The sequence below is a fragment of the Phyllostomus hastatus genome, unplaced genomic scaffold, assembly GCF_019186645.2.
Source record: "Phyllostomus hastatus isolate PE091 unplaced genomic scaffold, TTU_PhHast_1.1 phas_contig_152, whole genome shotgun sequence".
Lineage (NCBI taxonomy): Eukaryota > Metazoa > Chordata > Mammalia > Chiroptera > Phyllostomidae > Phyllostomus > Phyllostomus hastatus.
Window position 1 is genome coordinate 13,742,560 of NW_025333622.1, and position 13,452 is coordinate 13,756,011.

Sequence of the window (13,452 nt, forward strand, 5' to 3'; positions counted from 1 at the left end):
TTCTTTCTTTCTTTTTTAAAATCCTCATCCAAGAAAATGTTTATTGATTTTTGAGAGAGAAGGAGGGAGAGGGAGAGAGAGAAATACACCATTGTGAGAGAGAAACATCAAACAGTTGCTCCCTAGCAGGGAATAGGGAATCCTGTATGCTCCTCAACCTGGGATTGAACCTGCAACCTAGTAGGTATGTGCCCTGACCAGGAATCGAACCTGCCACTGTTCGATGCACAGGACAACACTCCAACCAACTGAGCACCCTGACCAGGGCTGAGACTTGTTTTTCTCATGTGTAAGGTGGGGATAACAGCTCTTACTTGTTGATGAGATCAGCAGCACCTGGTTATCTTCTCTCACTCTATCCTCTTCACTTAGTGAATCTTATCTATATTCATGGCTTCAGTTTTAAAATATTTCTCATTAAGGTATAATTCACATATAATAAAAGTCATACATTTTAGTGTACAGTTCTGTGAGTTTTGACACATGTGTGCAGTCATGTCACCACCACCACCATGATGAGGATACAGAAAAGATCCATCACCCCACAAAAGTCTGCCCCCACCCCTTTGCAGTCAACCCACCCAACAACCACTGGTCTGATTTCTTCCCCCAACCATTGATCTAATTTCTGTCACTAAAGATTAGTTTTGCCTCTTCTAGAATGTCATATAAATTGAATCATGCATATGTACTCTCTTTTATCTGATTTCTTTCATTCAGCATATTTTCGAGACCTGTCCATGTTGTTATATGCACCTGTAGTTTGGTTCTTTTTGTGAACAATGAGCTTTTCATTGTATGGACATCCCATAATTTATTCATTCATTCACAATTGCCACACATTGGGGTTTTCATTTGGGGGTTATTATGAATGAAGCTTTGATGAACATTATTTTGCAAGTGTGTGTGGACAAATGTTTTACTTCTCTTGGGTGAATATCAAAGAGTATGGTTGGTGGACTGTGTGGTAAGTGTATGTTTACCTTTTGAAGAAACTGCCTGTTTTGCAGTGGCTGTGCAATCTTTCACATCCACCACTAATGTGTGAGGGTTCTGGTTGTTCCTCACCCTGGTTTTGTCTCTTAAAATTTTAAACTTTTTAATGAAATAATATCTTACTATGGGTTTAATTTTGCATTTCTTTAATGACTGTTGATTTTGAACACTTTCGGTGCATTTATTATTTGGGTAATCTGACTTGTGAAGGGCCTATTGAAGCCTTTTCCGAGTGGTAATTTTTATTAGCCAATTTACTCTGTGTGTCTAAACCTTTCTGGGCTCTGGGTGAATATGCCAATGAAATTTAAATTTTTAAAAATATTTTATTTTATTTTTTAAGCATTATTTTTGTCATGGATATTCTTTTTTTTTAAAGATTTTATTTATTTATTTTTAGAGAGGGAAGGGAGGGAGAAAGACAGACAGAGAGAAACATCAATGTGTGGTTGCTGGGGGTCATGGCCTACAACCCAGGCATGTACCCTAACTGGGAATTGAACCTGTGACACTTTGCACTCAATCCACTGAGCTACGCCAGCCAGGGCCAAAATATTTTATTTTTTAATTACAGTTTACATTCAATATTATTTTGTATTAGTTTCAGGTGTGCAGCATAGTAGTTAGGCAATCATATAACTTACAAAGTGGTCCCCCCAATTTTAAGGGGACCACTTAAAGGGGTCCTCCAAATTTTGTAAGGTCCCTTTACAAAATTTCAAGTATCTGCCTGGCAGCTTACACAGTTATTACAATATTATTGACTATATTCCCTATGCTGTACTTTACATCCTCATGACTATTTTGTAACTTCCAACCTCTTCTTAATCCCTTCACCTTTTTCACCCAGTCCTCCAACTCCCTACCCCTGGCCACCACCAGTCTATTCTCTGTATCTGTGAGTCTGTGTCTATTTTGCATGTTCACTTACATTGTTCTTTAGAGTCCACATACAAGTGAAATCATATAGTATGTGACTTTGTCTAACTGACTTATTTCACTTAGCATAATACCTTCTAGGTCCATCCATGCTGCTGCAAATCGTAAAATTTCATTCTTTTTTATGACCAAGTAATATCCCATTTTGTATGTTGTGTGTGTGTGTGTGTGTGTGTGCACATGTGTGTATATCTCACGGCTTTCTTATCCACTTGTCTATTGGTGGACACCTAGATTGCTTCCATATCTGGCTATTGTAAATAATGCTGCAATGAGCATAAGAATGTGTATATTCACTCAAATTTAGTGTGTGGGGATTCTTTGGATATATACCAGAAGTGGAATTGCTGGATCATAAGGCAGTACCATTTTTAATTTTTAAAAAATATTTTTATTTATTTATTTTTAGAGAGAGGTGAAGGGAGGGAAAAAGAGAAGGGGAGAAACATCAGTGTGTGGTTGCCTCTCATGTGCCCCCCCAATGGGGACCTGACCCATAACTCAGGCATGTGCCCCGACTGAGATTCAAACCTGTGACCCTTTGGTTTGCAGGCCAGCACTCAAGCCACTGAGCCACACCATCCAGGGCCTCCATTTTTAAGTTTTTGAGGACCCTCTATACTGTTTTCTATAGTGGCTGCACCAGTCTGCCTTCCCACAAACAGTGCATGAGGATTCCCTCTTCTCCACATCTTTGCCAAAGTTGCTGTTTATTGATTTATTGATGATAGCTGCCAGTTGCATTCTTAAGACTCCTGCTTAGATGCCTCAAAGGGACTTCAACTGACCACAAAGTAAACTCATAACCTTCTCCCTCACTCTTTCTCTTCTCAGATGTTGACCTCTATAATACACACACACACACACACACACACACACACACACACACACACACGGATATGGCCTCAGTCTCCACAAAGTGACACAGACCAGAAGTCATTCCTGATACCTTTTCTCTAAGTCTCCTCACTCCCACCCACTCCATCACTTTTCTTCCTGCCTATGTCTTGAACCCATTCAATTCTCTCTATCCCCACAATAGCCTAAAACACTATCATCTCTCACCTGGATTAGTGCAACAGTGTCCTTTCTAACTGGTCTTGTCCTCTTCAGGCTTTTCTAACATGTAACAGTCAGACTTCGTTAAAACACAGATTTGATCACATTACTCTCCTGTTTAAATTCTTAATGGCTTTCCATAATTTTTCAGATAAAGATCAATTCTTTAATGTGATTTATAAGACTGGGCCATGATTCCCTCAACCAGATGGTTATCTTTTAGCTATACGGTCAGACTTTCTCCTGTCTCAGGGCCTTTGCACATACTGTCCCCTCTGTTTGGAACATCCACTCCATTTTCTTTACCTCACTAACACCTGCTTATTCTTCACATCTCAATTCAAGCACCACTTTCTCAGAGAAGTCTCCCTAGGCCCCATGGCTAGAGTGGGTCCTGCTACTATACTGATATATTCCCTCAGAGAACTCTATAATTGTCTTACTTGGCACTATAAGCTTATAATTACATATTTCTAGGATGATTCAATTACCATATTTTTCTCACTACACTAGTAGGCTCTGTGAGGACAGGGGCTGTATTTTGTTCATCACATGTCCCTGGTACCTCACCCCAGTGTCATAATGTGTGGTTCCCAGTGCAAAATAAAAATGCAGTGTCCCTGTGCAAAAAGCAGGGGAAAATGCTGTTGAAGGTACTAAAATATACAGTTTTTTCCTTTCTTTTGTATTTGGTCTCTCTCTCAACTACACATGATATTTTTATTTGCTAATGTAATTCTAAGTTAAAAAAGTAAGTATATTACCATGAATTTTACCATTCATCTTTATACTGTATGGTACAAATTTTAAATGGAAATATGAATATTTAACTCATATGTGGAATCACCAAATGACACAATTCACATTTTATAGCTCATCCAGGTGTGTGCATTTTGTTCCTACCAGAATAGGGGAAATGAGCACAAAATGAAGTCAGATGTTTCTACTTCAGTTCTTGACCCACTCACATTCTACCCATGCACTCTGCCTTTGGGGTACTGATGAATGAGGCAGGACTGAATGGAAAGGAGCTACATATCACTCCGGCCCTCCCTTTCCTTCCATGTCATCATTTCAGCATATGTATTGATTAATACAGGGATTAATAACAGTAGGAAAGGAGATGATAGAGTTCCTTGGTCATTTCCATTTCTTCAAATGCCATTGCCATCTTTTTGTGTGCAGAGTAAGTTCTAGTTTGAATGGAAAGCATGGCTCCTCAGGCTTTTGAGCATCCCTCTCTGACAGTCATAAACCCAACCTCTTCCCTTCCTCCCAATTTGAGCATCCCTGCACTAACTCCGGGTGTGGGTCCACCAGGATGTCCACCGCACTCGTGGGGTATTGAGAAGGCTATATGTGGATGGGGGGACAAGGAATGGTGGACCCTCACATGGCCTGACTCTCCTGTTTGTGTACATGTTCCACTGTCCTACTGGAGTTCATTTACAAAACTCAAATGTAAAAATAAATGTGTTATTAATTTCAAGATGATGGCAGGAGAGCATTGAAACCAAGTGTGGGGCCCTTCTGAGTAGAGAACCCTGGTGTGATGGCAGACATCACACACTCACAGAGGCGGTCCTGACTAACACATATAGCAGATCATAAATATGTTAAAAGAATAAAGGAAGAGTTGTTACTTGATAGAAGAGAAATAGTTCATTTTGTTTTGATAAAAACCACTCCACTATACCTTGAAGATTCATGATAAACTTCAGAGGAGCACCACTGCCTATAAGTGCCTGTCCTGGGGAGAGACATTTCCCCCACTATTTCAGCAAGAGTGAGAGAGAAGGAAGTGAGAGGGCCAAGGAAACCTGATGAGTCTTGCCTGTCAATTATTTACTGCACTTTACACATACTGCATGTAACACCTTGTAGCCTGAGTTCTTAAGACATGACCTAAGTGTGAATTAAGTTTCACAGCTCACTGCCTTCACCTACTCCCTTGCATCTCTTTCAGCCTCCACCCTGCCTCTGAGAAAGCTGGAATTGCTACTTTATTAGCAGAGGACCTCTGGGACCCATCCTGGAGGAGACGGCAGTCAGGGCAGCCAGCCAAGGTTAGACCCACTGGCTGCTGGTGGATGCCCAAATTCCTTGTGTTTGGCCTTGACTTCCAGTGCAGTTTGGCACATGCAGAAAAGTCTCTGAGAGGTACAAAGGCCAAAATTTAAGAGACCTCAGCTCAAGATCTGGCTTCACTATACACACTCCACTGTTGCGCGTGGGTCACCGGCCAGCAGTGACCACGGAACGCTGCGGATGGCTCGCTGAAACACACGCGAGAAAAAACACCACATGCACAGAGACAAACTAGTTTCTGTGGGGAAGTAGGGACGAAATGGCCACCCCCCCTAGTGGGGAGCGCGCTGATTTACAGTCCATACCTGCTTTTATTGGGCTCATGCTGCATAATAATTCAGGTAAAGTACAGTACTCATTAGGGGGAAGTAAGGAACTATAGAAAACAAAGAACTCTGCCGGTCTATTGAGTTGGGGGGTCAAAGAGCTGTAAGACTGAGGAACAAACTAACTTCCTCCTAAGACCCTTCTCATTCAACTGAGAGCATTCTAAACAAAGAAGGTTTCACAGTAATTTACATATTCTTTCTTAGGCCTGATCACCCTGGGGAATCCGCACTTCTCAGTACCGAGCTGCACCACCCTGTCATTGTTTCAGGCTTAGGTGGAGCAAGGGAACTAGGTAACCGAGAGATAAGGAGATTTTTTCCCAGACGCTGAGAACTCAGGCTATGTCAAAGCCGAGGAGCGAGGGTCCATCACCCCCCTTTTGCTGCAGCCCCCCAAGTCCTTCTTTTGGGGGGCCTCCCAAAGTGATCGTGCCTGGCTTAGGTTGTTCCCCCCGTGGGGAATCTTACCCGTCTTTGGATAACCGACCAAGCTTTTGGGGGTTCAGTCATGAATAAAGCAGCAGAAGCAGCATTCCTGCCAGGGAGATAAGCTTTTGTCTCCTTGCTGGCTCACGGTTCCAAGGGCGTTCCCTTAGCCTTAGCTAGGCGGGGGTTTCAGCCTCTGATACCAGTCAGGGCGGTTCCCAACACTCCATTGTGTGACCATAAGCAAATGATGTTCCCCCCCACCCCCCGGCCTCATTTTCTCCTTTGTAAAATGAGAACATGAACTTACATAAGTGGTTCATAAGTAGTGTTCCCAGAACTTCCAATGTCTCAGGAATCACAGTGTTTGAAGGAAGTGGGGAGTCTCCCCAATTTTAGTCAGTGTTAATAATAATAATAATGATGGTAATAATAACAACAACAACAACAACAGACACTTATAGAGCACTCACTGTTCCAGGTGTTAGCACATGTGCTTTCTATGCACTAACTCATTCAGTATCACAATATTTCTATAAGGTAGGGTTTAACTATTTTGTTCATTTTCAGATGAGGAAACTGAGGAGTTAAGTGATTAAGTGACTTGCTCATGGTCACACAGCTAGTAAATTTGACAGCAGGAATTTGAAGCTTGTAGTCTGGCTCTAGAGTACCTCTTCTTAACTATTCCCATTTTCCCATTCCCATTTTATCTACCTATTCCAGTTTTGTCTCCCTACTTATCCATCCATTCATCCACCCATCCATCATTTCATTTGAGTTCCATGTAAGAGTTTGATAAAAGCATCTTTCTAAAAATTGTTATTAATAATAAAAATTTAAAAACTACTGAATATCACCTTTCCAACTGGAGAAGCCCCAGGGGGTGGGGTTCTATGACTGCTGCCCCCTTCCTGGGTACTTCCTGCCCACATCTTAGAGCAATTTCTGTGGGTGGGGGTAAGGAAGTATTCACAGCAATCAGAAAAAGAGAATATTTGACAATAATTTGTGAACATGACAGCACAGCTTGAGTGTAGACATGCTATGTAAGAAAGTTCAGGTGGTTTGTATCTGGCTTCTTCTCTCCTTCCTTCTCTCTTATGTCCCCATTTCTCCCTGGAAGGCAGAGCTGGAGAGAGTTTAGGAATTGACTAAAAGAATGAGACTTCAGAATGCTGACCTCCAATTTCTGGCCAAGGTAGAGGCATAGGTAGATACATTGTGCCTCCTTGAACAACCAAAAGAAGGACAACCACAAATTTAAAAACAAACAACAACCAGAACTACCAGAAAATTGAACTGTATGGAAGTCCAACAACCAAGTAGTTAAAGAAGAAACACTCATCCAGATGAGTAGGAGGGACAGAGACAGGCAGTTGGACAGAGAGGACTCTCAGCAAGGTGGTGGCTAGAGGACTGGGGCAGGTGGCCAGTGGCAGAGAGGGCAGTCCTCCATTTGCGTGCAGATAAACCAGGAGGAACAACTGGGGAGTGAGACAGACTGTGCAACCCAGGGTTCCAGCATGGGAAATAAAGTCTCAAAACCCCTGGCTGTAAAAATCTGTGGGCATTGCAACAGTGGGAGAAACTCTTAACATCACAGGAGAGTTTATTGGAGAGACCCACAGGGTCCTAGAGATATACAAACCCACCCACCCAGGAATCAGCACCAGAATAGCCCAATTTGCTTGTGGGTAGAGGGGGAAATGACTGAAAGCCAACTGAGAGCTGGGCAAGGGGCATTGTTCCCTCTCAGACCCCCCCCTCAACATATAGTTCCACAAGGCACTGATGTGGGTTGCCCCATCCTGGAGAATAGCTATGTCTCCTCCCTTACTACATAAAAGGCACACTGAGACAAAAAAATGGACCAAATGAAAGAACAGAGCAAAGCTCCAGAAAAAAATACAATTAAGCAATGAAGAGATAGTCAACCTATTGATGGAGCATTCAAAACACTGGTAATCAGGATGCTCACAGAATTGGTTGAGTATGGTCCCAAAAGAGAGGAAAAAGTGAAATATATGCAAAGTGAAATAAAGGAAAATGTACAGGGAACTAACAGTGAAGGGAAAGAAACCAAAACTCAAATCAACAACTTGGACCAGAAGAAAGAAATAAACATTTAACCAGAATAGAATGAAGAAACAAGAATTCAAAAATTGAGGATAGGCTTAGGAACCTCTGGGACAACTTTAAACATTCCAACATCTGAATCATAGAGGTGTCAGAAGGAGAAGAAAAAAAGTAAGAAATGCAAAGCTTATCTGAAAACATAATGCAGGAGAACTTCCCCAATGTGGCAAAGGAAATAGACTCTTAGTAAGTCCAGGAAATTTAGAGTCTGAAAGAAGTTGGACCCAAGAAAGCACACACCAAGGCACATCAGCATTACATTACCCAAGATGAAAGATAAGGAGAGAATCTTAAAGCAGCTAGAGGAAAGCAGACACTCACCTACAAAGGAGTTCCCATAAGTCTCATCAGCTGATTTCTCAAAAGAAATCTTGCAGGCAAGAAGGGGCTGGAAAGAAGTATTCAAATTCATGAAAGGCAAGGACTTACATCCAAGATGACTCTATCCAGCAAGGCTATCATTTAGAATGGAAGGGCAGAACAAGTGCTTCCCAGATAAGGTCAAGTTAAAGGAGTTCATCATCATCAATCCCTAATTATGTGAAATGTTAAAGGGGCTTATCTAAGAAAAAAAGAAGATGACAAATATGAGCAGTAAAATGACAACAAACTCACAACTATCAACAACCAAACCTAAAACAACAAAAACAAAACACAAACTAAGCAAACAAGTAGAACCGGAACAGAATCACAGAAATGGAGATCACATGGAGGTTTATCAATGGAGAGATGGAAGGGGAAAAATGAGGGAAACGGTACAGGGAATAAGAAGCATAAAGGGTAGGCAGAAGATAGGAGGAGGTTAAGAATAATATGGGAAATGCAGAAGCCAAAGAACTTACATGTATGACCCATGGACATGAACTAAGGTGGGGGAATGCTGGTGGGAGGGGGTGTGCAGAGTGGAGAGGGATAAATGGGGGAAATGGGACAACTGTAATAGCACAATCAATACTGTATATATATATATATATATATATATATATATATATATATTACTATATATAGTATAGTATATATACATAGAGTGTGTGTATGTGTGTGTGTGTGTGTGTGTGTGTGTGTGTGTGTATTAAAGATTTTATTTAGTTAGTTTTAGGGAGGGGGAAGGGAAGGAGAAACAGTGAGAGAAACATCAATGTGTGGTTGCTTCTCACATGCCCCCTACTGGGGACCTGGTTTGCAATCCAGGCATGTTCCCTACTAGACTGGGAATTGAACTGGCGACCCTTTGGTTCACAGGCCCATGTTCAATCCACTGATCTATGCCAGCCAGGGCCAATAAAATATATTTAAAAAAAAAACAGAAAGAGAATTAAAAAAAAGAATGCTGACCTTGGACCAATGGGAGAAAGGCAGGCGGATCACAGCTCAAAGTAAAAAAATCTTCCTAGCCCTTTTGTCACCCTAAAACTAGGTAACCATCTTGTGATGCAGGCACCTGTTTGTTCTGGGAAATTTGGGGCAGAGTCTGGTGATCAGGAATGAAGTGGTGGGGATGTTTGCATTTGGGTGACAGTGTTCTAGAGTAGGTGAGCTCCCAGGGCCTTCCTTCTCCTAGATCCTGTGATTCTAACCCCAGCCCCCAATTCCACTGTGGGACTCCAGAGAAGGGCAGACCTTGGTTCCAGCTCACATAGCTTGTCAGGTGGGGTTAGATTAGGTTAGATCAAGAGGTTAGATTAGATCCAGTAACCAGAGTTCTCAGAAAGTGGCTCCTGCTTTAAAATTGCTCAAGTATTCTCAGTGACACCCCCATGGTGCCACCCTCAAAGAAGGGGGATATTTCCCTCTATGCCCTTATCATTACAGGGTTTTCTGGATTGTTACAATGTGCCTGTATGGAGGCCTATGACCTTCTCCAAATCTGAAGCTGGCTATTGCTTCGGGCTGGAGATGGGGGAACAATGAGGAAGGAGTATTCCCACCTTCACCTGGACCCACAGGTTCTGTTTGGATATGGTCTTATGTCTCAAACACTTTCCTGTTCATGTAGAACATTCACAGATGTGAACCCAGGGGATACCTATACTGACCCATTTCACAGGCGAGGATGGGGAAAGTCAGAGAGAGTGACTCAACCAGGTCCCATGACCAGAGGTGTGAACTCAATCTTCGGACTCCAGGGAAATCTCATTCCTCCTACTAAATGCTAAAATTTAATAAGCATTTATCTATGCCAGGTATTATGCTATCAGAATTCCATGACATCCACTGCATATGAGGAAACTGAGATTCAGACAAGTCAAGTAACTTCCCCAAGGTCACAGGTAGGGAGGAGCAGAGTGAGAGTTCAAACCTATGTCTGCCTTTTCCAAAACCTATGTTCTTTTTCTTTCTTTTTAAAGATTATATTTATTTATTTTTAGAGAGAAGGGAAGGGAGGAATAAAGAGGGAAAGAAAGGGAGAGAAACATCAACCAGCCTGCAACCCAAAGATGTGCCGTGACTGGGAATCAAATCAGTGACCTTTTTCATTTGCAGGCTGATGCTCAATCCACTAAGCCACACTACCCAGAACCCATGTTCTTTTTCCATGACTCTATTCCATTTCTAAATCCAGAGAAACCCCTAGGAAATGGTATCTTGGGAGAAGGACCCTGTTCCAACCAGAAAGCCTGGGGTAACTTCAGAATGTTTTAGAACATGGTAGAGCAGGCTTGATCCATCAGGTGGGCAATTAGGTATGGATAGGGCTTTCCCATTCTAAAACACAACTCCAAGACAGCTCCAGAGGCTCCTTCTAAGGCTATGAAGTGCATCCTTTCAACTGACCTTTGCTATGTAAGATGTGGAAAAGTCACCTCCAGAGCTGCATTTAAGAAGATCCCTGGCTGAAAAACTTAGAACAGCCTGGTCTGAGTGGAATTTCTGCTCTGCTTGTGTGCCCCTGTTCCCTTTTTAATAAAATGGGGTTAATAAAAATACTCTGTAGGCTTTTGGTGAGGACTGAATGAGATTGTGTGTCTGTGAAAGTCCTTTATACATAATACAGCATTAGCCACTCAGGAATAAAGCTGATTTGTATTGGACATGTGCTCTGTGCCAGACGTGGTTCTAAGTGCTTTTCACGTGTTGCCTTATTTAATCATACACACAAGTAATAAGGTCATTGTTGATGATCCTCCTCTGTCTCCAACGTATTTGCTCCTCATTGGATGTCCTACTATGTGATGAGAAAGGAAAAATGGTAGGGGCTGAGGAGAGCTGGGTTCTAGTACTGGTTCTGCCTTTGCTGGCTGTGTAACTTTAAGAAAGCTACCCATCCTCTCTCAGCCTCATTTGCCACATCTGAAAGCATGCATTTCTTGCTCACCACTCACTGAAAATCAAAGCGATTGTATATTATGTGCATTATTTATTTATCCTTACAATAACCTATGATGTGGATCTGGTTATTATTCTCATTTTACAGTTGAGGAAACCAATGCCCATAGATATTTTATATTTAAAACTGTAAAGTGAAACACAAATGCTGGCTAAGATTACCATCACTATTATTATATAACAATAAGGCAAATGTTTGTGAAAACAGATCCAAAAGGTCACAAGAAGAAGCCATATTTGCTTGACTTCCCTGTAGGCTGATAGCCTGGTTTAGCTGCAGTCCTTGCAACAGAATACATAAAAAACACGTCAGTCAAGAGGAGTTCTGGTGGCAGGTAAGTGCTTCGCTCCTGTTCTGCCCAGAGGTGGAGGGCTGGACGAAATGATCCTGAATGCCTTCTCTAGTCTAGCATTCACCGAATCTTCTGGGCAGGAGCAGAAACGGCCACTGTTGCTTCCCAAGCCCCACCTGCCATTCTGGAGAACTGTCCAATCAGAGCCAGGTGTGAAATCTGTGAGCCTCTGTGCTGAAGTGAGAGGATTTCCCCTCAGGGTGATGCAGCTTGTGGGCAGATGTGGCAGCACCTTTTGTTCTTGTCAGGTAGCTGGGGGAGAAAAGAAGCACTGAATTAATACCCTGGACCAGAAAAACCAGACCTGCTGTTCCTGCAGGTGATTGCTGAACATCAAACCTCTCATCAGTATACCTTCTGCTCCCATCAAATTACCCCAGAATTATGATTTTAGAAATGTGTATGTCATAGCTAAGAGAAAATCCACAAATGACCTTGTTCTACAGTCTCAATTTTGAAACATTTTATTGTTGATTACAAATATACTTGTAGAAAAGTTCACACACACACAAATGTCCCACCAAATGTCTCACCATGTCATCTTATTGTATTTATTTTCCTATACAGCTTCCCTGACTCTGGATTTTGCTGATTACATTCCATAAGTGTTTTTTTTTGACATGTTTCTGTTCTAAACAATTCTGTAAATCAATAGTGGAATCTAGAAGTTTGATCAGGTTCAAATTTGATTTTTTTTAATCCTCACCCAAGGATATGTTTATTGATTCTAGAGAAAGAGGAAGGAGAGAAGAGGAGGAGAGAGAAAGAGAGAAACATCAATGTGTGAGAGAAACATGGATTGGTTGCCTCCCATATGTGCCCCAATGGGGGTAGGGGATCTAGTCTGCAACCTAGGTATGTGCCTTGACCAGGAATCGAACCTGTAACCTATGTGACGCATGGGACGATACTCTAACCAACTCAGGCACTTGGCCAGGACTATCATGCTGTTAAGAATGTAGTTAATGGCTTCTGTCTATGAAAAATTGGCCAGAAACCAAAAATTGGGATTGCATTTACCCTCTTATTATCAACAACAAAAAATTGTTACATTCCAATATATTCACATATTTTAAAACCAATTTTCTGACACTGGAGAACTAGCTTCACAGGACTATGATTCCTGAAAAAAGGAAAACTAGGAGGGCCCTACAATCTCCTTGGCTTACTACCTGAGGAACTTTCAAAGTTGCAGTGCAGGGATGGGGGGCCAAAGCAGAGTGTAATGAGCTCTCCAAGTTGAGAACACAGAGACTGAAGTTTGGGGAGGCTGAGGTAGCTGGAATTTATAGGGCAGAGTACCAGAGAAGAGATATATAAAGAGAGAGCTCCAGGAATCTGCAGAGAGCCCTCCTTGAATCTGTTGCTGAACACTAAACCTCACATGCATAGCATGAAACTTCACAAGACTGAGCAAATGTTGACTGAGGGGTTTTAAGCTGAAAAATTCTCAGGGCTCACACAAGACTGGAAGAGATCAGGGTTCTGACCAGCCAGACTGAAAATACCTTGATGGCATTCAATCAGATGACAGGATGATCACACTGTAGTACTAGAAATAAATTAGTCCTATAGTAGAGGTTACCCTAGACTTGCCCTTAAAAAGCTTAAAAATAATTCTTGAAAGGATTAAGTGGATCCACAACTTAACTACCTGCAAAAACAAAGTCTAAGTCCAACACTCGTTAAGAGAATGCAACAAATTTCAGCACTCAACAGTCACATTCAAAATGTTCAGCAGAGAATAAAAGATTACTAGAAATGTGAAAAAGCAGGAAAATGAAACCCCAAACTGG